At 51.0% G+C, this 21,663-nt stretch overlaps 1 protein-coding gene across 2 annotated transcripts in view; it reads right to left on the bottom strand.

Moving 5' to 3' along the window:
- Nucleotides 1-21,159, bottom strand: part of MAPK4 (mitogen-activated protein kinase 4) — a 46,117-nt gene extending 24,958 nt beyond the window's left edge. For both annotated transcript variants that reach the window (XM_065663297.1, XM_065663298.1), the window contains exon 1: nt 21,076-21,159. The gene's annotated coding sequence lies outside the window, so the exon portion shown is untranslated. The remainder of the gene's footprint in view (nt 1-21,075) is intronic.
- Nucleotides 21,160-21,663: the final 504 nt, after the last annotated feature.

The raw sequence follows: 21,663 nt of genomic DNA, 5'->3' as shown, positions 1-21,663 counted from the left end.
AGATTACCAGCACTGCTCAGAGGGGAGGAAATAAAATTACCATGGATCTGCTCTCCTTGTGTTCCTCATGCCAGAATAATGCCTCTGCTGGAGCCCTTTATCACCAGAGCTGCTCCATTAACCCGGCCACGAGTTCCCAGCACGGTCCTTCACTTTGCAGCCCCCAAGCATCAGCATTCCCTGCCTTCTGCTCTCTGGCAGAAGTCACCCATGAAGTAATGATAAGGAAAATACCAAATGCTGAGCTATGTTTCAATCTGCATCCTTCAATCATTTAAGATTGAAGAGAAATGTAATATTTGAGGCCAGCATGGAGCATGCATTTGAAGAGGGAACTGGCTAATTGTTAAAAGACGTATGGACCATATGATGGCTGGGAGGGATGTAGGCTGGGCAGGGATACCCTGCAAGGAGCATCTGCCAGCAGTTACCAAACAATTTGGCAAACACTGCTTGCTCCTGTAGTTGGAAACAAAAATAATTACAGCCTCTCTTCAATCCAGCAATTATCTAATGCTGGCTTTTGCATGCAAAGATTGAATGGAGAAAACTGCTCTTGCTATTACAAGTGGGGCAACACACAGCCAGAGAAATGTCTTGGTCTGTAGTCAAACAGAGGGAAAAGAAATAAGGATGAGAAACAAGGAGTGAAGGGGGAAAGGCAGGTAAATAAATCCCAAGGCTCTGCAAGGACAGCAGGAAAGAGGAGCCTGTGCAGGAAGGTTACCTCTGTATTGCAACCCATGTGCATGGCCAAGGAAAGGGAGCATGAGTTGCTTAAACCCCAAGAAGGCAGTGGAGGATTTGAGGACCACAGGATGGCTTACGGGCAGGCTGGGACCTGATGAGCCACAAGAGTGCTGCAAGAGGTACACCTGGGCAACACGTTCCCCTTGTGGTGACTAGTCTTGAGTTTCCTAAGCCTGTGCTGGAGAACTCAGTGTCTGCACAGGTCTCCTGGATGTCTGAGGAGGGAAAAACACCAAGGAAAGTAGCAAAAATTTCCTACTGGCAAAAAGGGAACTCTGAGAGGTAGGAGTTGGGCCAACGTGCTTCTACACAGTGCTACATCAGTTTGAGATCCACCTCTACATCTCACCTCTCAGCACCGTCATAGAACACAAGACGCTTCCCAGCTTTTTGGCACTATGAGCCAAACTCCCCAGGGTTGCTGAGACCAGGTAGGGCTGGATGGGAGGTGGTGCTGGCTCCCACACTGAACTTCTTGGCTTACTCTACATGCAATGGAAGGAAACCAAGTTTTGCCTCGTCAGCTTAATTATTAATAATTAGTACAGTTCTAGAAGCACTGAAAGGGAAAATGCAAAGCATGAGACTAAAAGGGAAGAAAGAGCCTCATTTTATCTCATGAGCAAAGTGATGGGCTTCATGGCGCTCCTGGCTACATCTCAGTCCCTGATGAATGATGACCCTGCAGCATGTCCTGCAATTAGAGGGCCAAGGCAGAATCACCCCTGAAAGGATGACCCCAGAGGATTCAGGCTATGTTCTTGCCCTTGTTCTCATGGCTGGGTCCCTCTCATTGAACCACCCAGGGAAAAGCTGGTGGTGAATACGGGGATGTGCACCATGGCTGAGAGACCAGCAGGTAACACGCTCCCACTGGGGCAGTGCTAACCTAGTGGGAGTTCCAGGATTCACCATCAGCAATCCCAGTATTTGACTCTTCTCTTCTTGGGTCTCCAGGTCTATTGTAATGAAAAAGTATTATTTCAGTGGCCTAATGAAAATAGCTGCTTAGACCAACAGCTGTCGTAAAACCAGCAGTGATGCTCTCTGGCAACAGATGATGGAAACTGTGGTCTGTTTTCATGGAACTACAAACCAGAGTCCCAAGGGCTTTTCAAGCTGATGGATCCACTTGAGAAACCAAATTCAATGGGAGCTTCAGGGCAAACTGCAGCAGAAGACAGCCAACAGGTCCTGAAGCACAACAGAGGGTCAGGAGCAAACATTAATGCAATCTGTGGTTACATCAAGATGGCATTTGGGGAAAATAAATCTGAGTTGTTTATATTGGTGAAGTCAGCCCAATCTTTTGCTCATGTGCTCGATAGACGGTTTTGTTGCGGTGCTGGAAGATGGTAGAACACAAAGGGACAGTAATTTTTAGAGATTTGAGTGCTAACTTGATTCCCATCCCATTTCCCACCTCCTATCCATCCTAGTTTAAGGCTAGGAAATCTTTTGGGAACTTTCAGAAAACACATACCAAAATTGTTCTCTGTTGGAAAATTCTCCTGTTCTGTGGACCATAAATCCCATCCATTTAATACATATGAGCAAGGTCAAACTCATCGTTGAAACATGCAGCATGGACAGACAGAAGGGTCAGGAGCTCTCATGATGCCCCTGATCCAATCACCCAGCCCTTCAGTTGCCTGGCCATGGCCAGGAGACCAGGGAAGGGACACAGTTGCTTATAAAGAGAACTATACAAGCAAACTGGTAATAAAACAAATCAATCAAATACAACCAAACCAAGCACAAACACAGGCTGGGGGAGACTGGATGAAGCAGCCTGAGAAGGACTTGGGGTGCTGGGTGAGGAGAAGCCCCCCATGACCTGGCTTCAGAGAGTGCTTGAGCCCAGAACCCCCCCGGGTGCTGGGCTGCACCCCCAGAGCGTGAGCAGCAGCTCAGGGAGGGGATCCTGCCCCTCTGCTGCGCTCTGGGGAGACCCCCCCTGCAGCCCTGATCCAGCTCTGGGGCAGCAGCACAAGAGGGACGTGGAGCTGCTGGAGCGAGGCCAGAGGAGGCCATGGAGATGCTGCGAGGGCTGGAGCAGCTCTGCTCTGGAGCCAGGCTGAGAGAGCTGGGCTGGGGCAGCCTGGACAAGAGAAGGCTCCTGAAGGGGAGACCTGAGAGCAGCTCCAGTGCCTAAAGGGGCTGCAGGAAACCTGGAGAGGGGCTTGGGACAAGGGCCTGTAGGGACAGGCCAAGGGGAATGGCTTGAACCTGCCCGAGGGGAGACTGAGAGGAGCTCTTAGGCAGAAGCCCTTCCCTGTGAGGGTGCTGAGGCGCTGGCACAGGGTGCCCAGAGAAGCTGTGGCTGCCCCATCCCTGGCAGTGCTCAAGGCCAGGTTGGACCAGTTTGTGATTCTGTGAAATTCCCAAGAAACACTGTGCATATAAGAATAATGCAGGAAATGCAAAGACTTGTTCCGTCTTTATGAACACTGAGCAGATTTTACAGTTTCCGTTTACCTCTCACTTGCTTTTTACTGAAGGCAGCTGCAGCCTCTGCACAGATGCAGAGATTTCATAATCAGGACCCCTTATTCCATAAAATAGTAGGATGAGGGAATCAAGAAGTTTTCTTCTATTCTTCCATTCTCTCTCGTTCACCACTCTAGGCAAGGTAAGCATTTCTCCTTGTGTTGCTGCTGGGATCTGCAGGCACCTTTCTGCTCCCTTCACTGCTCTGAAGGCAAGGGGAGATCTGGGTGCCCTCGCATGAGCTCTCCATGCCATCTCCCAGCATTTCCCAGCCCAAGCCCTGCCCAAGACGTTGTGATGAGCTTTTCCTTGCCACCAAACCCTCTCCAAGCTGCATCAGTCTCTCTACCTAGATGAATTCATTAAAGCTCAAACTTCATAACAAGATGTCTGTTATTAACAGGGCACCACATGTGCTAATTAAAGGAGGATAACAGCGATCTCTTAAACACTTTGTAAAGGGATGCATCCTGCAAACCATCACATCTCTACAGCCTTTTCAACTGGTGCCAAGATTAAACATAAAGCAGAAGGGGTGCAGCAGGGGCTGTGTTCATCGTACAGGCTTAGCTCATTGATTCCTGCATTCGGTGGGTCTGGCGGGAGCAGGATGAGATTCATTTATGTTATTTCTCCTCACTCCAGAATCCCTCCCCTCCTTCCCAGCATCAAAAGCCTTTCAAATGCCCTTTCTCTTTGCCTCACTGCTCTCAGTGCCACAGCAGCATCATCCCCACCGAGCACAGAAGAAGCCACCTCTGACCCAGAGGAGCTGAGCAGAGCAGCAGAGACCCCGCAGTGGAGGGTGCAGAGAACTGAGGATGGGGAATTTGGTGCCCACTGCTCCCGTGATGGACTTGCATGTCCTTAGGGAATCTCTCCAAGCTTTAGTCACAGTAATGGAGTTAGTGAAGCAGAGGGAGTATGGGCAAACCTCCTGTAGCTCGTAGCTTCGAGGCCAGTGGCTGCTTCAAGGCTGAAATTTAATGAGTTCTTCCCATGAATAAACATGGGCTCCTGCTGCTCAGTTCTGCAGGAACATCCTGCAGAGAGCCCCAGGGAGGGTCACTCTTTGGGGCTGAACACAGGTAAAGGCAATGCTCTGGTCTTGGCAAAGAGCCTCTTCCTTTCCCTCCTGCAGCTGTGAACTATGGGATCTGGTTACGTGCTTTGCAATGTCCCGCATTGCCCAGGAATATGAAGTTCCTATCACAGCCCTGGGAAGCTTCATGCCCTGTCCCTTCCCGAGACTCTCCAGACACTCTGATGCCAAAGGGCTGTGCTCTGCACCAGCCTCCCCAGGAGAACAAGCACATCGGTCAGTTGCCTGTAATATATACTCAGAGCAATGCAGAGATATTCCAGCTGCTCCAGCCAATGAGCCGCCTTCATCTGAGGCTCGGCTCAGATGCCTCTATCCAAAAGCCTGTAGCATGGCGAATAAACAAGAGGAATTAGAGACGTGTGCACGTCTAAGGGGGTATGATATAACAGGCATCACAGAAACATGGTGGGATGGCTCCTATGACTGGAATGTTGGAATGGAAGGTTATAGGCTCTTTAGAAAGGACAGGCCAGGCAGGCGGGGAGGGGGAGTTGCTATTTATGTTAAAGATAGGCTGAAGAGCATGGAACTCTGTCTGGGGGCAGGTGAGCAGTCAACAGACAGTTTGTGGGTCAGGCTTAAAGACAGAAGAGCTATGGGGGACATTACTGTGGGGATCTGTTACAGACTGCCTGAACAAGAGGCCTCTGTGGGTGAAGCATTCTACAGACAGATAGTAACAGCCTCATGATCGCAGGCCCTTGTTCTCATGGGTGACTTCAACCACCCTGACATCTGTTGGAATGATGGTACTGCCCGGCACAAGCAATCCAGGAGGTTCCTCGATTGTGTGGAAGACAACTTCCTTCCGCAAGTAATAGAGGAGCCGACAAGGAGAGGTGCCATGCTTGACCTTGTGCTCACCAACAGGGAAGGGCTCGTTGGAAATGTGACGCGCCAGGGCAGCCTTGGTTGCAGCGATCATGAGATGGTTGAATTCGAGATCCTCAGGACAGTGAGAAGAGTGTACAGCAAGCTCATTGACGTGGACTTCAAGAGAGCAGACTTTGGCCTCTTCAGGAGCCTGCTTAGTAAGGTTCCATGGGATATAGCCCTGGAGGGCAGGGGGGCCCAAGACTGTTGGTTGATATTCAAGGATCACCTGCTACAAGCTCAGGAGTGATGCATCCCGACTAGAAGGAAGTATGGCAGAAGGGCCAGGAGACCTCCTTGGATGGATAAGGAGCTGCTGAGGAAACTTAGAGGGGAAAAAAAGGGCTCACAAAAGGTGGAAGCAAGGACAAGCAGCCTGGGAAGAATACAGGGATGTTGTCTGAGAAGCTAGGGACCACGTTGGGAAAGCTAAGGCCCAGTTAGAAGTAAACTTTGCTAGGGATGTGAAAGATAACAGGAAGGGATTCTGTAGGCACATTGCAAATAAAAAACAGACTAGGGACAAAATAGGCCCCCTGAGGAAGCTTTTGGGAGAACTGGCTACACAGGATTTGGAGAAGGCTGAGGTTCTGAATGACTTCTTCACCTCGGTCTTCACTGGCAAAGGCTCTGACCGCAAAACCCAAGTCTTGGAAGGCAGATGCAGGGACTGTGAGAATGAAGACCTTGGGCCCACTGTAGGAGAGGATCTGGTTAGAGAACATCTTAAAAATCTGAACGCAGACAAGTCCACGGGACCTGATAAAACCCATACGCGGGTCCTGAAGGAGCTGGCGAATGAAGTTGCTAAGCCACTGGCCATCGTATTTGAAAAATCATGGCAGTCAGGTGAAGTTCCCAACGACTGGAAAAAGGGAAATATAACCCCCATTTTCAAGAAGGGGAAAATGGAAGACCCGGGGAATTACAGACCAGTCAGTCTCACCTCTGTGCCTGGCAAAATCTTGGAGCAGATTCTCCTGGAAGGCATGCTAAGGCACATGAAAAACAACAAGGTGCTTGGTGACAGCCAGCATGGCTTCATTAAGGGGAAATCCTGCTGACCAATTTGGTGGCCTTCTGTGATGGGGCTACGGAGCTGATGGACAGGGGTAGAGCAGTTGATGTCATCTACCTGGACTTGTGCAAAGTGTTCAACACTGTCCCATACAACATCCTTGTCTCTAAATTGGAGAGACATCAATTTGATAGATGGACCACTCGGTGGATAAAGAACTGGCTGGATGGGTGCACACAAAGAGTTGTGGTCAACGGCTCGATGTCCGGCTGGAGACCGGTAACAAGTGGTGTCCCTCAGGGATGGGTGTTGGGACCGGTCTTGTTCAACATCTTCATCGCTGACATGGACAGTGGGATTGAGTGTGCCCTCAGCAAGTTTGCCGATGACACCAAGCTGTGTGGTCCGGTTGATACGCTGAAGGGAAGGGATGCCATCCAGAGGGACCTTGACACGCTTGTGAGGTGGGCTGATGGCAGCCTCATGAAGTTCAACCATGCCAAGTGCAAGGTCCTACACCTGGGTCGGAGCAGTCCCAGGCACAGCTACAGGTTGGGCAGAGAAGAGATTCAGAGCGGCCCTGCAGAGAAGAACTTGGAGGTGTTGGTCAATGAGAAACTTAACAGGAGCCGGCTGCAGTGTGCACTCACAGGCCAGAAAGCCAACTGTATCCTGGGCTGCATCAAAAGGAGCGTGACCAGCAGGTCGAAGGAGGTGATCCTGCCCCTGTACTCTGCTCTTGTGAGACCTCACTTGGAGCATTGTGTGCAGTTCTGGTGTCCTCAACATAAAAAGGACATGGAACTGCTGGAACAAGTCCAGAGGAGGCCACGAGGATGATCAGGGGACTGGAGCACCTCCTGTATGAAGACAGGCTGAGGAAGTTGGGGCTGTTCAGCCTGGAGAAGAGAAGGCTGCGTGAAGACCTCATAGCAGCCTTCCAGTACCTGAAGGGGCCCTATAGGGATGCTGGGGAGGGACTCTTTGTTAGGGACTGTAGTGATAGGACAAGGGGTAATGGGTTAAAACTTCAACAGGGGAAGCTGAGATTGGATATAAGGAAGAAATTCTTTACTTTAAGGGTGGTGAGGCACTGGAATGTGTTGCCCAGGGAAGTTGTGAATGCTCCATCCCTGGCGGTGTTCATGGCCAGCTTGGACAGAGCCTTGTGTGGGATGGTTTAGTGTGAGGTGTCCCTGCCCATGGCAGGGGGGTTGAAACTTTATGATCTTAAGGTCCTTTCCAACCCTAATTATTCTATGATTCTATTATCAGGAGACCAGATGTGGCAGGTGGGATCCCAGAGAAACAGGAAAATGGGGGGGGGGGGGGGGGGGGGGGCAAGAACCCCAAAGAAAATGGTCTAATCTCAGAGGAATGAGTGTTCCCCAAACCTCCTGAGGAATACAGCCAACAACAGGAACTGCTCAGCCTTTGAAGGATGGTGAGGAACAGGCAATGCTCTTGTGCTGTGTGTCCTCAGCCGCCTCGGTGCTGTGGTCTCTGCCAGAAACACAACACAGGTACCCCAGAAATTATCACAAGCCTGTGCACAGACACTGGCAAGCACCAGGACCTGTCTAAAGACAAGCTACAAAATCAGAGAATGGATGTTGTGAGCTCCTCAGAATGAAGCTGTTGCTAATTGCCACCGGCAGAGTCCTTCCCCTGTGTAGAATCAGAACCTCTTATGCCAGAGCTGCTTATAGCAAAGACTGAGAGATTACTAGAGTCAAATCGACGAGCACACTTCGGGTTTCTCAGCATGGGTTTATCCTCCCTGGTGCACTGAAGTAACCTGTTTTTCACAGAGCTTTTTCCTTTGGCATCTATCATGCCTAACAGCCTGGCTGTACCAAGCAACAGACATGCAACCTGCTCAGGGGAGATCATATACCTACATCTCAAAAAATAGTATTTATTGGATGCATTTAATACCAGGGTCCAAATGGAAACCCACTGAGAAGATGAGCAGAGCTGCCACCAGCTAAAAGCCAGAAGTCACCAAGTGGCCCTGCCCCAGAAGGTGAAATCTCTGTGAGCCTGCAGGAAAAACCAGAAAGAAAAGGCAAAACCAAAGAGAAACAGGACAAAAATGACCCCGGAGTCCTGGCTTGAACAGTAGTAAAACAATTTTCCCATGCATACCATTGTACTGTAAGTGGTGGAGCAGCATCACTCAGCATTGCAAAATCACCTCTGCTGCCCAAACCTCTCGCAGGAAAATAGGAATTTTCCTCCTTCACAGCGAGGGCCCTTGTGGCCAGGCCAAATCACACTCAGGAAAGCAAAAAAGACAAATCAGACAACGTTCATTAGTTCACAGAAAGAACAGAAAACAATGAAGAACTCGCAGGGGTTTGAAGCAGTGCGGGAAAGCCGCCGTCTAGCGCCTGACTGGGTCTGGTCAATCAGCCGTGGCAGGGGGCTGTGAGCTGAACACAGCAGAGATGTGGGCAAAGGTCTTGTTTCCCAGTGGGACCTAGCACATACAACTGCCCTGGGGTTGGTGGTCTTCAGCCAGACAGCAACCAGACAGGGCTCCCTATGTGTGCCCTCTCCCACCAGCCTAAGCACATTTGTGTAATGTGGTATTAGCTGGAAAAGCCCAGCTCCATCTCTGTGAAGGCATCCACCTGCATCTAGCCATTCACAGTGAATCGACAGACAGACGCTGTAGCCAGCACATTCTGCTCTACCTGTAACCTCCATCCTGCTCCCTCTCCAGCCCCTATTCCTGCCAGCCATAGTTTTCATGCTGCATGGGCTCTTAATCGATTTAAGAGCAGCAGAATTATTTCTGTTACATAAATAAAGCAATTCCTAGAAGAGATGACTCAGAAGCCTCTCCCCTAGCCATAAATCAGAGAAGAAACATGATACCTCATCGGGGCAAATCACTTTGCCCTTTTGGTTTGGCACCTACAGTCTTTCCTTCCCAAAAGAGACGAGATCCGCTCTCAGCCAGTGCTGTGTTGGAGACCTGGGCTTCGTTCCCCAGAACACCACAGGTCAGGACCTTGCCTGTGTTATCACTGGAGGGCTGGAGCAAGATAAGCAAAAGCAGGACGGTTATTAAAAAAAATAGTAAAATATCACATAGAAACAGCCCTAAAGGTGTTTTTTTTCATTGTGACTGAGGAACCCACACAAGGAATTTGCCCCAGAGGAAGTATGCGCAGCATGTACCAGAAGGCAGAAAGATGGCAGAGTGACTCCTTCACCTCACACCTACCCAACATGGGCCCCCAGAGAGCCTGATCTCCTCTCAAAACACTACACTAGGATCTCACAAAAGTGCTTGCATTGGTGTCTCTCAGAGCTGGTCTGTAACCTCCCTGTTAATCCTCCTGCTCACTGACAAAGCTCATCCAGTTTATTCTGGGGGACGGGGCCAGGCTGCATGCTCGGCTTGGGAAAACAACCAAGACAGGCTTTATGGAGAAGAAAAAACCCTACATTTGTGTGCAGAAACCATTCTGTAAAAGGTTTCCACACTCACTCTTCCCACTGCAGTCCTGCAGCGATGTCCCCATGCTGCTGCAGCATGAAAGATGCAACTGAGAGAGGAAAGGGGGTAAAACTATACAGTAGGGAGACCTGCACAGGGCCCCAGACAGAAAAAAACCCTGGCACCCCCTTCTCCTCCCAGACAGCACTGCTGAGAGCTTCAGGGATCTGTACATACAGCCACGCGCTCTTGTCTCCATCATTCTGGAGAGGAGTAACCAGAGACATCCATCGATGAACCACCCTCAGGGAGGGTGAGGGCAGCCTTCACACAACCGATGCTCCCACAAGGCGCTGGGGCTGCCAGACTGAGTGGCATGGCTGCTGAGCACAGTGACCTGAGACAGTGACCTGTAACCCATCATAACCAGCACAGGCTGCTCAAACCTCGAGGAGAATTAATTGTATGTCCAGGAGATTGAGCAGGCATGGGATTTCATAGAAACACAGACTGGTTTGTGTTGAAGGGAGCTTAAAGCTCATCCAGCTCCAAACCCCGGCCACAGGCAGGGACCCCTTCCGCTGGAGCAGCTTGCTCCAAGCCCCTGTGTCCAACCTGGCCTTGAGCACTGCCAGGGATGGGGCAGCCACAGCTTCTCTGGGCACCCTGTGCCAGCGCCTCAGCACCCTCCCAGGGAAGAGCTTCTGCCTAAGAGCTCCTCTCAGTCTCCCCTCGGGCAGGTTCAAGCCATTCCCCTTGGCCTGTCCCTACAGGCCCTTGTCCCAAGCCCCTCTCCAGGTTCCCTGCAGCCCCTTTAGGCACTGGAGCTGCTCTCAGGTCTCCCCTTCAGGAGCCTTCTCTTGTCCAGGCTGCCCCAGCCCAGCTCTCTCAGCCTGGCTCCAGAGCAGAGCTGCTCCAGCCCTCGCAGCATCTCCATGGCCTCCTCTGGCCTCGCTCCAGCAGCTCCACGTCCCTCTTGTGCTGCTGCCCCAGAGCTGGATCAGGGCTGCAGGGGGGGTCTCCCCAGAGCGCAGCAGAGGGGCAGGATCCCCTCCCTGAGCTGCTGCTCACGCTCTGGGGGTGCAGCCCAGCACCCGGGGGGGTTCTGGGCTCAAGCGCTCACTGAAGCCAGGTCGTGGGGAGCTTCTCCTCACCCAGCACCCCAAGTCCTTCTCAGGGCTTATTTCACAACAAGCTCTGTGATACTGGGGCACTGTTGAAGAGTCAGTCCTTGATCCAAGCACATGGGGGTTGGGCAGCAACATGGGGGCTAGGCAGCAACATCTCCTGGACGAAGGGCAGGCTTGAGCTTTGTTTCAAACCCAAACTGCTTCACCACTCTTACAGACACAAGCCCTTGGTCATGCTCAGGTTTCTGTGGTGCACATCTCTGCCCCACATTAATGTGCAGCCCACCCAGTGTGACCCACACATCTACTTCAGATGCCCTTGTACATCTCATCTGCCTGGTGCAGCCAGCAGCTCCATCCTAGTAATGGTGACACAGCATCCCAAACCTCAGCCCTTTTCTTAGCCTGAATCCCTGCAGAGCAGAGCCACAGGTTCCCAAACCTGCAAAGAGATAGTGGAGACCAGGAACCCCACACTAAATAAAGCTCCCCTCTTCTACCCTGGGGAAAAAGGTCTCTGCTGTTTTAATGCTTCCCGGGAGACCATGGTGAGGAGTTATGGGATGCCAGCAAAGCTAAAAGCCAGTGGCAGAAATGTGCCTGCATTGTCAAAAATAATGTGGAAGATTTCCTAGAGAATTGAAACAAAAATGTTGTAAGTCCTGGTCCTAAAATAGCCTGAGTAAAACCAAAGCACATACCCAGCGACTTGTAGCCATCCAGATAATGGATGGGGGATAAAAGGCTCTGCTGGACCACTGCTAAAGCTTGCTCTCAGTATAATCACCTACTACTATAATAAGATTATGTGGATTAGCTGTGTTTTAAGGGAACATCAATGAACCGGACAGCCTTTCTAGGCAGGTTTTTAGTGCTGCACAGAGTAATACCGGAAAGACATCAAACCAGGCAGCTATTTTTAGAAAGAATTCCTCTAAATAACCTATATCACAAGGCAACAAGGTGCTTTAATGCAGGCAGTAGCTAAATGAATGAATGCTGCAAAGGAAAACAATTCATCTCTGGTTTCCCTGGCTGAGTTGCACCAGAAATTAACTCAGCCAGACTTAAGCTTGCTTTTCTCTAATGCTGTGTTGTGAAACAGGCTCAGTCTGTGCTCCCTCAGCCCTGCAGTGGTGATGAGCCCCAAGTCCTCCCCCAGGCACATGCCTGGGAAAGCATCCCGCAAATGACTCTGGAATTGGACTTGATCATCATCACCACGGTATCCACCACCACATGAGGTGCAGCAGCTGTGTCCCATACAGACAGCAGGTCTGGCAGGTCACCAAGGTGCAGACAGGCACTCAGAGGGATGGTCTGTGTTACAGTCATTGAACTCTTGCTCAGGGAACCCACTGCTTGTGTACTCACTCTCATTTTCTCCTCACTATCCTCAGGATTTAAGAGGAACTCTAAGAGAATCCATTTATTTATTTTTTTTTCATTGCTTTTTGTTCTTGGAGCATACTCCTGCAAAATACCCAGCAAAAAATAGGTAAATACCCAGTCAAAATAAACTGGACACTGCACTGTCCGAAGTCCTCAAACTCTTCTTGTCTAGGATGGATCCAAACTGGAGCAGTGGGGATTGAAGCCTGGATGTTTTCCTGTCCATGGTCTATCCAGACACATCTCTGCACCAACTTCTCTCGCTGTGACTCAGCCAGGGCTGGTGAATAAAACCCAATTAGGGATTAAGCATCAGAGCATCACAGCACAAGGATTGTCCCTACCTCAGACAGCTCACAGCCTGGATCTTTAGCTACCACCCTGGTGAAGCGACAAAAAATTGACTCATTAAAAAGTCACCTTAATTGCCTTGCCAGTGGATTGCACAAACTCCAAGCCAATGCTTGAGGTTAAATTGAACTAAGGCTTAAACAGCAAATTCTCTTCCATTCCTCCCACTTCCACCTTAAATTTCAATGGCATCATAGTAAGGGGCAAAACAGACCCATACAGTCCTCCAGCTCTTGTACCCAGCTCCTCTCCAAGGACCAGGCTCAGCTCCACTGTGTTTGCTTCCTCATGGGCTCCCATTGCAGTCACCCAGTCTGTTTTGGGACGCATCAACCACCCAGGCTGCTGCCTACATGCAACTAAGACAGTTATGAAGTCAATATTCTTCATGTCAGAAGGAGTCTTAATCAGGAGAGGAAAATTGAGAGGATGCAACCATGCACCCCAGTCCTGCAGAGCCATGGGAAGGTCTGCTCTATCCTATGTGAGGCTTGTGCTACTCAAACATTGCCCAGCTCTTCGTGTCCAGGTTGTCCACCACTCTTCTCTTGGAAAAAAAGATGCAAACAGGAGATAACCTGTTGGAGCAAGTCCAGAGGAGGCCATGGAGATGCTGCGAGGGCTGGAACAGCTCTGCTCTGGAGCCAGGCTGAGAGAGCTGGGCTGGGGCAGCCTGGACAAGAGAAGGCTCCTGAAGGGGAGACCTGAGAGCAGCTCCAGTGCCTAAAGGGGCTGCAGGGAACCTGGAGAGGGGCTTGGGACAAGGGCCTGTAGGGACAGGCCAAGGGGAATGGCTTGAACCTGCTCGAGGGGAGACTGAGCTGAGCTCTTAGGCAGAAGCTCTTCCCTGTGAGGGTGCTGAGGTGCTGGCACAGGGTGCCCAGAGAAGCTGTGGCTGCCCCATCCCTGGCAGTGTTCAAGGCCAGGTTGGCTTGGAGTAAGCTGCTCTAGTGGAAGGCGTCCCTGCCCATGGCACGGGGTTGGAGCTGGATGAGCTTAAAGCTCCCTTCAACCCAAACTAGTCTGGGATTCATTGATTCTATGATACGTAGCAAAGCCCAAACAGCACCTCACTGGAGCACAAGTACAGCACTGCCTGACCACTGCCTGCTACACATGAATCATCTGAACTGGCACAACCCTGCTGCTCATCAAGAGCTGGGTGCCCAGCAGGGAGTGAGACAGCAGCTTCATGGCAAAAATGGAAGTTTGCTGACAGTTCAGACCAGTTTGCTGCATTTTAAAATCTGATGCATTAAATGCAGAGCTAGAGCATCATCCCACCCTCTGCTTCACTGAGAGGAATGCAGTGAGGATCCTCTGCACCAGCTTGGACTCTAGACCACTGGTGCCTCTCATTTAGTCAAATATTGCTTTGAAATATCCCTTCTGCTCTACACAGGGTCGTAAAAGAATGATCAGGATGGAGCAATCCATTGCCTTCATCCCTTTCTTCCCTTCTGGCTCCAGCAGGCAGTAAGATACCCATTTTGCAAAAGGAATCATGCCAAGAAAACCTGGCTGAGTGGTTTGGTTTGGTTTATAAGACTCAAGTCTTGGAGACTCTTTCAGTATTTATTGCTCAAAAAAAAATGCTTATGTTTCTAAAGCATTTTTCAGATATTACAGTACTTTGCTGGGATAAAGGAAAGCTGACAAACATACTATGGCAATAAAGATTACTTTTACTGTCTAAGTAGTAGCAGACACACGAAATTTATTTACTCAGGTAGAAGAAGCCAGTGTAGGAGATGCGCTTAGATTCTGAGATACATGTCCAAATCATTGGGAGATTTGCTGACTCCATGGAGGATGGGCATCCCACATCACAACATGGGACATCCTGCACTAAAAGCAGCATCCCCAACCCTTTCCAAGGCTTGCAGGACTCTGTCCTCCTCAGTCTCTAATGAAATGAAATGGGTGAGATGAGCAAAACTACCAACTCATGCCCCTCTGTAGGGATAAAGGAGTTTTCCAGACTTTTCTGTGATGGCTCTTCCCCAGCTGTTCAGCTACTGCATTCATCCTGCGGCTGCCCCGGGGATCTGCTGGAACACACCACATTTTCATGTACTGAAAAGATGTTGCAAGCATTATAATAGGAATTTCCTTCAAACTTCCTCCCTCCTTCCAGAACCACTCTGCCCATTTTGCTGTGTTTAAGGAGCAGGCAGCGATTACCTTTCCAGCTCACAGATACTAATATTTTTTCATCCTTAGACACATCTTTCTAACAGATGAGATCTTGGCATTTCTAATGACTTAAGGAGACAAAGGACTGTAAAAGCCTTCCCCAAATGCACAATTGCCTCCTTGCTCTCCACACACACAAGATAATGAGGCCTTTCAAGTGCTCTTATCAAACTCCTTCCTACCAGTCCCGATTAGTGCCACTAACAATCTTGTTTGTGTCTCCATCACCTCACCCAGCTCAGCAAAGAGCTTTCTGCAGCATTTACACTGAGTTAATCAGCTGGTATTTGACACAAACCTGAGGTGGCTTGTGCTGAGCTGCTCACCTGCCTTAACATCAGGGATGCGGTCATGCAACTGAATCCCCAGGCAAAGCTGATGGGGCACACAGATGGCATGGACGTCTGTCGTGCCTAAAATCAAGCAGAAGCAGGTATTTGGGGAATCTCTGTTTTCTCTTTAAATAGGCTGAATAAACAAACCACTGTCTGGTAACAGGGGCAGATAAGACTCAGGTGAAGGTGAGACAAGTCAAAAAGGTCAGTAGTATCAGCCACTGATCCTGTTTGGCAAACATAAAGCCCATCAAGATGCCCTTTGAGGTTTCCCTGCCTCTTATTCAAGTGAGAAAGGAGATAACTCAGTGATGCCGTGTTACAAGACCCGCTCCTCTCCACCCCACAAGCATTTCTGCTTCACAAGGCTTCCCTTTAGGCTCTGCCCTACACCCACTTCCCCACCATTCCCTCTCCACCCATTCTCTGCTCCCAGCTTTCCTTAGCAAGACAAGAAGCCTTGCTTACATCCACAGAAGCAGCGGCAGCCTGCTCCCTGCTTCCTGCCTTACTAGAGACATGGAATTATTTCTCATTCATGGAATTTCTGCACTTCTGACATCACTGAGCCTGGGAGATATGTGGAAGGAGACTAAGGCAGGCATGCATTTCAGGCTCTGGGGAAAGCCTTTCTGAAGCTGATACAACCTCGAATGAAAATTAACAAAAAAACAGTGAGGAAGCAGAATTCCCAAAGAGAAAAACCATTATAAGTCTTAAAAGAAATTTTCTGAAATATTCCCTGGGTCAGATTCCTTGCGCGTAGAAGAGATGTAAACCAGTTCAGTGTTCCACACTGCAAAACCTGACAGAAACGCAGAAACAATCTTGTTTCCTCTCTTCCCATTCTCCTTGAGCTCATTTTAATTGGAACTGGTCCCATCTGAATCAGATCCTGAGAAGCCCAGCACCTACCCTTTGTCCTTGAAGTCGTTTTAAGCTGGGACCTATTTCCACATTCACATTTCCAGCCCTGCCTCCTCACAGCAGGCAAGGGTTTAATTTACCTGTACCCAAAGGCACTTTGTAATGGCTCAGAACTTTCCCTGTCTCACCAGACGGGGCAGGGGGAGTTAATGGAGCACACACACAGCCCCTGCGAGGGCACAACCACTGGGAAGATATTCCACCTGGACTGCAGACCTGATCCTGCCTGCATTTTCCTCTGCCTTCTCTCCTCCATAAACCCCTAGACCAGAAGCATGTGGTTTGGGAATGTGGATACCCCCAGCTCCTTCCAGAAGGATTGGCAGCATCACAGCCATAAAAATGGGAGATAGGGAAGGGGGAATAACTCCTTCTAGAAAGGCTCCTTGGTAGCTGATGTGCTGCATTCCCCTGCCCCGCTTCACTTACATGCAGGAACAAGCCTCTCTCAGGGTCCAGAAATGTTCTGCAGCTCCCTTTAGGTAGGGATTATGGGCTTTGGAAGCCTCTAGAAACATGATATTTCATTGGGGTTTTTATCTCAGTTTACATAGCTAATTGTTGCATAAGTATCAATTACCATGTAATTAATAGGGTTGTAAAATCAGGTGTAGCCCAATAACTGACTTGTGCAAACAATCTGAGCGGGTGGAACAGATGGACACCGATGGTTATCAGCCCCAGGGAGTTGTTTGATCTTTCCTGAATCTTGAGGGATCCTAAAATGAAGCTGGGATGCAGCTGATCCTCTTCCCTGGGAAATCATATGGACTCCAAGTCTCCCATCACTCAGCCTGGAGTAAGACCTGTGTGTCTGTTCTCAGGAGGAGCATCCCTGCTGGTGACTCAACAGACACACACATACCTGGGCACTGCTCCTCACACCACCAGGGAATGAAGGCTCACACCAGCGCTCCAGAAAGCCTCTTCCTTGAGTGACCCCCCCTCCCCGCTCCTTCCCATCCTCCCAGGAACGCCCCAAGGATAAGCACGCTAAGAGCCATGTAGCTCCAGGCTGCTGCAGCGGCGTGGGCTGGCCAGCTTCCTACAGAGATGACTGTTGTGTATAATATAGAAACTGAGCTGCTTGTTCCAAGCACAACCACGCTGGCTGCTTTTTAAAGACAGGCTTAGCTCGGATGTGAAGCGCTGCAGGAACAAGAAGCACTAATTCCCCCTGCAGCCTCCAAGCCAGGGGAAGTTTTCAGCAGGGAGATTTGTGAGCTTGTCCTGCTCCTGACCCAGCTCCAGGGACAGGGTAATCCTGGCACCTTTCAGTAGGGCTGAAATAGGCTCCTGTAAATCCTCACATGGAATTCTGCCTGGAAAGCTTTCAAAGCAGATCGCTGTTTAACCTTGCCCTAGCAGAGATCATGGGAAACACACAGTAGCTTCCCGGTGCCAGGCTTGAGCTGCACCCGTCAGCATTGTGCCTGCCTGGGAAGCACAGCCTGGGAAGTTTGAAAGGTGCAGCCATCGGTTAGGAGAGGAATATGTAGACATTGAGGCACAAAAGAAGAGATTTGGTGCTTAAACATGCCAAAATAATGAAAAATGTATGAAGTACGTTTGGGACATACAGCAGATTTTCTTTGCAGTGGTGTCAAAGACACTCAAAGACTATTTATTGGGTATTTGCAGGTCATAATCAATGAATTTTACTCTACGTGTTCAGCCACACTGGTGCAAGGAGGACATCTTAGAATAATCAAAAAATGGTTAGGGTTAGGGTACAGTATCACAGGGATACATGTCATAGGAATGGTTAGGGTCTTGCCACTATTCAGAACATAGAATCATAGAATCATAGAATAGTTAGGGTTGGAAAGGACCTCAAGATCATCCAGTTCCAACCCCCCTGCCATGGACAGGGACACCTCACACTAAACCATCCCACACAAGGCTTCATCCAACCTGGCCTTGAACACTGCCAGGGATGGAGCACTCACAGCCTCCCTGGGCAACCGATTCCTGTGTCTCACCACCCTAACAGGAAAGAATTTCCTCCTTATATCCAATTTAAACTTCATCTGTTTAAGTTTTAACCCGTTACCCCTTGTCCTGTCACTACAGTCCCTGATGAAGAGTCCCTCCCCAGCATCCCTATAGGCCCCCTTCAGATACTGGAAGGCTGCTATGAGGTCTCCACGCAGCCTTCTCTTCTCCAGGCTGAACAGCCCCAACTTCCTCAGCCTGTCTTCATACGGGAGGTGCTCCAGTCCCCTGATCATCCTCGTGGCCCTCCTCTGAACATACATACACCTAGGCAGGCAAATAAAAATACCACAACACAACAACTGATGAATAATCAATACCAAAGCCAAGGAACACACTGGTAAGTCTTTTGGATGAAAAACTGCTGCTAGCACACGGAGTAGCTCATGTTTCAACATTAATTGCCCAAGGAGCAGCAGCAGATCTACAAGACAAGGATGAAGCCAAAATGAACTGCCATGTCTAATGCAAGTCCTCTTCCATTACAGGTTGCTCCTGTGCCAGTCACAGAAACCACAAGCCCAAAATAATGGCAGCAGTGTCTAAATTTAAAAGGGCCAATTTTAAAAAGCCAAAAGCAATCAGTTAGCATCACTGACAGTACAGGACTCGCTTAAAGCATCTACCAGTGACCTCACAAGTTCAAACCTTGAAAAGCAGCAGGAGTTAAGTCATGAAATAAACATTCTGGAAAAAATGAGATGTGGAAACATGGTCTTTCTACAACACACAGAAGGGAAGAAGAAATGGCACTGGAAAGGAAATGTCCAGGCATTAGTAACTGATGAGGAGGTCTAAAAGAATCCATTAAATCTGAACAGCCAGCAGAATTAATTGTAAAGTAAGGCACTTAAGCAGTCTAAGAATAGAGAATTAGATAGCTGCTAGATTCACTATTAGGTACCATGAGTAAAATTGGAAGCAAGTTCTGTGCTGCCAATGGGATGAACAGTTGCCAAAGAGAATGAGAAATTCAGTCTACAGCTAAACCATGTTCCCCCCGCCTCATTGCGCAAAAGCAGGGTCCCAAAAACCTCCTGTATAACCTGTCCTAAAACCCCTCAATGACAGAGATTTCAGTATTGCCAAACATCTGCTAAGATAAAGCATTTTATGACCAACCAGTGGAACGCAGGGAAGCTTTGTGTAGTGCAATATTTTGGGAAAGGATGAGAGGTGAGAGGCAGGAGCAGGAGGCTACCTGGGGTCCACTCCAGCTAGGAACAGTGGGACAGAAATCTCAGGTACATACATGAATTGGAGACTAAAAATACAATTCCAATCAGCCTGCTGAGTTTCCTGGAATTAGATCTATTTAAAACACTTTCTTCTGACAGCTAACAGGGCTGCATGATGCAAGAGCCTCAACACAGAGTTTGCCCCCATTTCTTCAAAGCACATAATGTTTTGAGTATGAATCTCACACCAGGTGTAACAATCTCCACACACGTTAGGTATGTGCTGACACTGCCCTTAGCATCACTGTTTGTGGGGCGAGACCAGAGAGGGAAGCCAATACCCAAGCATGGTCCTCAGGGATTTTTGTTACTGCTTAGTCTCACCTGTGATTCTTTGCAGGGTTTTATTAACTATAAACCTGTAACATAGACAAAAAACCCAGTAACTCATGGGTGGCTGATTGACAGCACATTGCACAGAGACCCAAATCACCTCAGTGGAGGTTACAGTCCAACAGATCATGATTTCATGTGGTCAGGTAATCATGGAATGGTTTGTGTTGGAAGGGAGCTTTTAAGCTCATCCAGTTCCAACCCCTGCCACAGGCAGGGACCCCTTCCACTGGAGCAGCTTGCTCCAAGCCCCTGTGTCCAGCCTGGCCTTGAGCACTGCCAGGGATGGGGCAGCCACAGCTTCTCTGGGCACCCTGTGCCAGCGCCTCAGCACCCTCACAGGGAAGAGCTTCTGCCTAAGAGCTCAGCTCAGTCTCCCCTCGGGCAGGTTCAAGCCATTCCCCTTGGCCTGTCCCTACAGGCCCTTGTCCCAAGCCCCTCTCCAGGTTCCCTGCAGCCCCTTTAGGCACTGGAGCTGCTCTCAGGTCTCCCCTTCAGGAGCCTTCTCTTGTCCAGGCTGCCCCAGCCCAGCTCTCTCAGCCTGGCTCCAGAGCAGAGCTGCTCCAGCCCTCGCAGCATCTCCATGGCCTCATCACCTTCTCCACCCAAGCACACGGACAGTTACCGGAGGTACCCCAACACCTCCAGCACTGAGAACAGCCGGAGCTCTGCACACACACTGGACCCGAGGGACGCCTCTCTCCCAACCCACACCTCGGGGCTGCAGGACAGGCTTAGTGCGGGTCAGAGCCGCTGGGACACGAGGGTCGGGGTTTCTCCCGGCGTTTCTGATGCTCGCACTACACCAGCCTGGGGGGGGAAGCCTCTTCCCGAGGCGCCGCTTCCCGGAGCGGCCGCCAGACCCGCACGCATGGAGCACGTTCGGTACTATGGACGCTCGGACTGTGGCCGACTGCCATCTCCAGCGCACACTCCCAGATGGGAGGGTCTCATTTCGGCGAGGAGAAGAGGAGCGAAGGCAGCCTGCCTTGGAGCGGGGGTAGGGGCACAGAACCCGGATTCCCTGCCCGGTGATGGGGAAGGGACCGCGACCTGCCCGGCACCGTGCCAGCAGCGGCTCGGCGGTGCGCAGGCTGAGGTGTGCAAGCGCACGGGGCCGTACGTGCACACACATGAAACACGCACACAGCCGCAGAGAACCACATGCATGTGCACCGCTCGCCCTCCTGGGCGGCGAACCGGCGCCTCACGGATTCGAAGCGCACCGTGCCACGGAGAGGGAGGGGGGGGCGGAGGGGGGTGTCTGCAGCAGGCCGGCGCTGAGCCCCGGGGAAAGGCGAGGCCACACCGGCACCGACGAGGGCTCCAGAGACCGCTCCCCCCGTGCGGGTCCCGCCGGGCACCCCCGCTGCCCGGCCCCGCACAGCGAACCGGTCACCGCTACCAGCTCCGCGGGCCCCTCGCAGGGCTCAGCCCGCGGCACCGGCGCGGCGCTGACAAGTGTGGGGGTGAGGCGGGCACCGCGCTTACCGGTTCCGTTCGGCTCCGCTCGGTTCAGTCTCGACTCGGCTCCGCTCGGCCCGGCGCACCGGCACCGCGCGCCCGCCCCCGCCGCTGACGTCACCCACCGGCCTCCGCCGCCGCGCTGGAGCCACCTGCCGGGAGAGGGACCGGGGAAGCGGCGGGGGGGGGGGGGACACGGACCCAGCTCCCCTCACCCTGCCCGGGAGGAGCCGCCCCAGCGGATCCTGTGTCCGCGGCCCCCCCCGCCGCGGTCCCTGTGAGGAGTCCCCTGGGGGAACCTGGTTGGTGACCCCCGTACCAGCCCCGCCACGGTCCCTGTGAGGGACTGAGGGAATCGGGTGTCATCCCCGCACCCCGCCCTCCCCGCCATAGACCCTGTGAGGAGACTCTGGAGGGACCCGGTGCCCCCCGTGAGGAGCGGCCTGAGGGGATCTTGCCCGTGACCCCCGTACCCGCCCTGCCATAGTCCCTCTGGGGAGCCTCCTGAGGCGACCAGCCATAGAACAGTGAGGGTTGGAAAGGACCTCAAGATCATCCAGTTCCAACCCCCCTGCCATAGGCAGGGACACCTCGCACTAAACCATCCCACACAAG

Source organism: Lathamus discolor, chromosome Z (genome assembly GCF_037157495.1).
Source record: "Lathamus discolor isolate bLatDis1 chromosome Z, bLatDis1.hap1, whole genome shotgun sequence".
Classification (NCBI taxonomy): Eukaryota; Metazoa; Chordata; class Aves; order Psittaciformes; family Psittacidae; genus Lathamus; species Lathamus discolor.
This window is presented reverse-complemented; position numbering and strand designations above follow the sequence as displayed.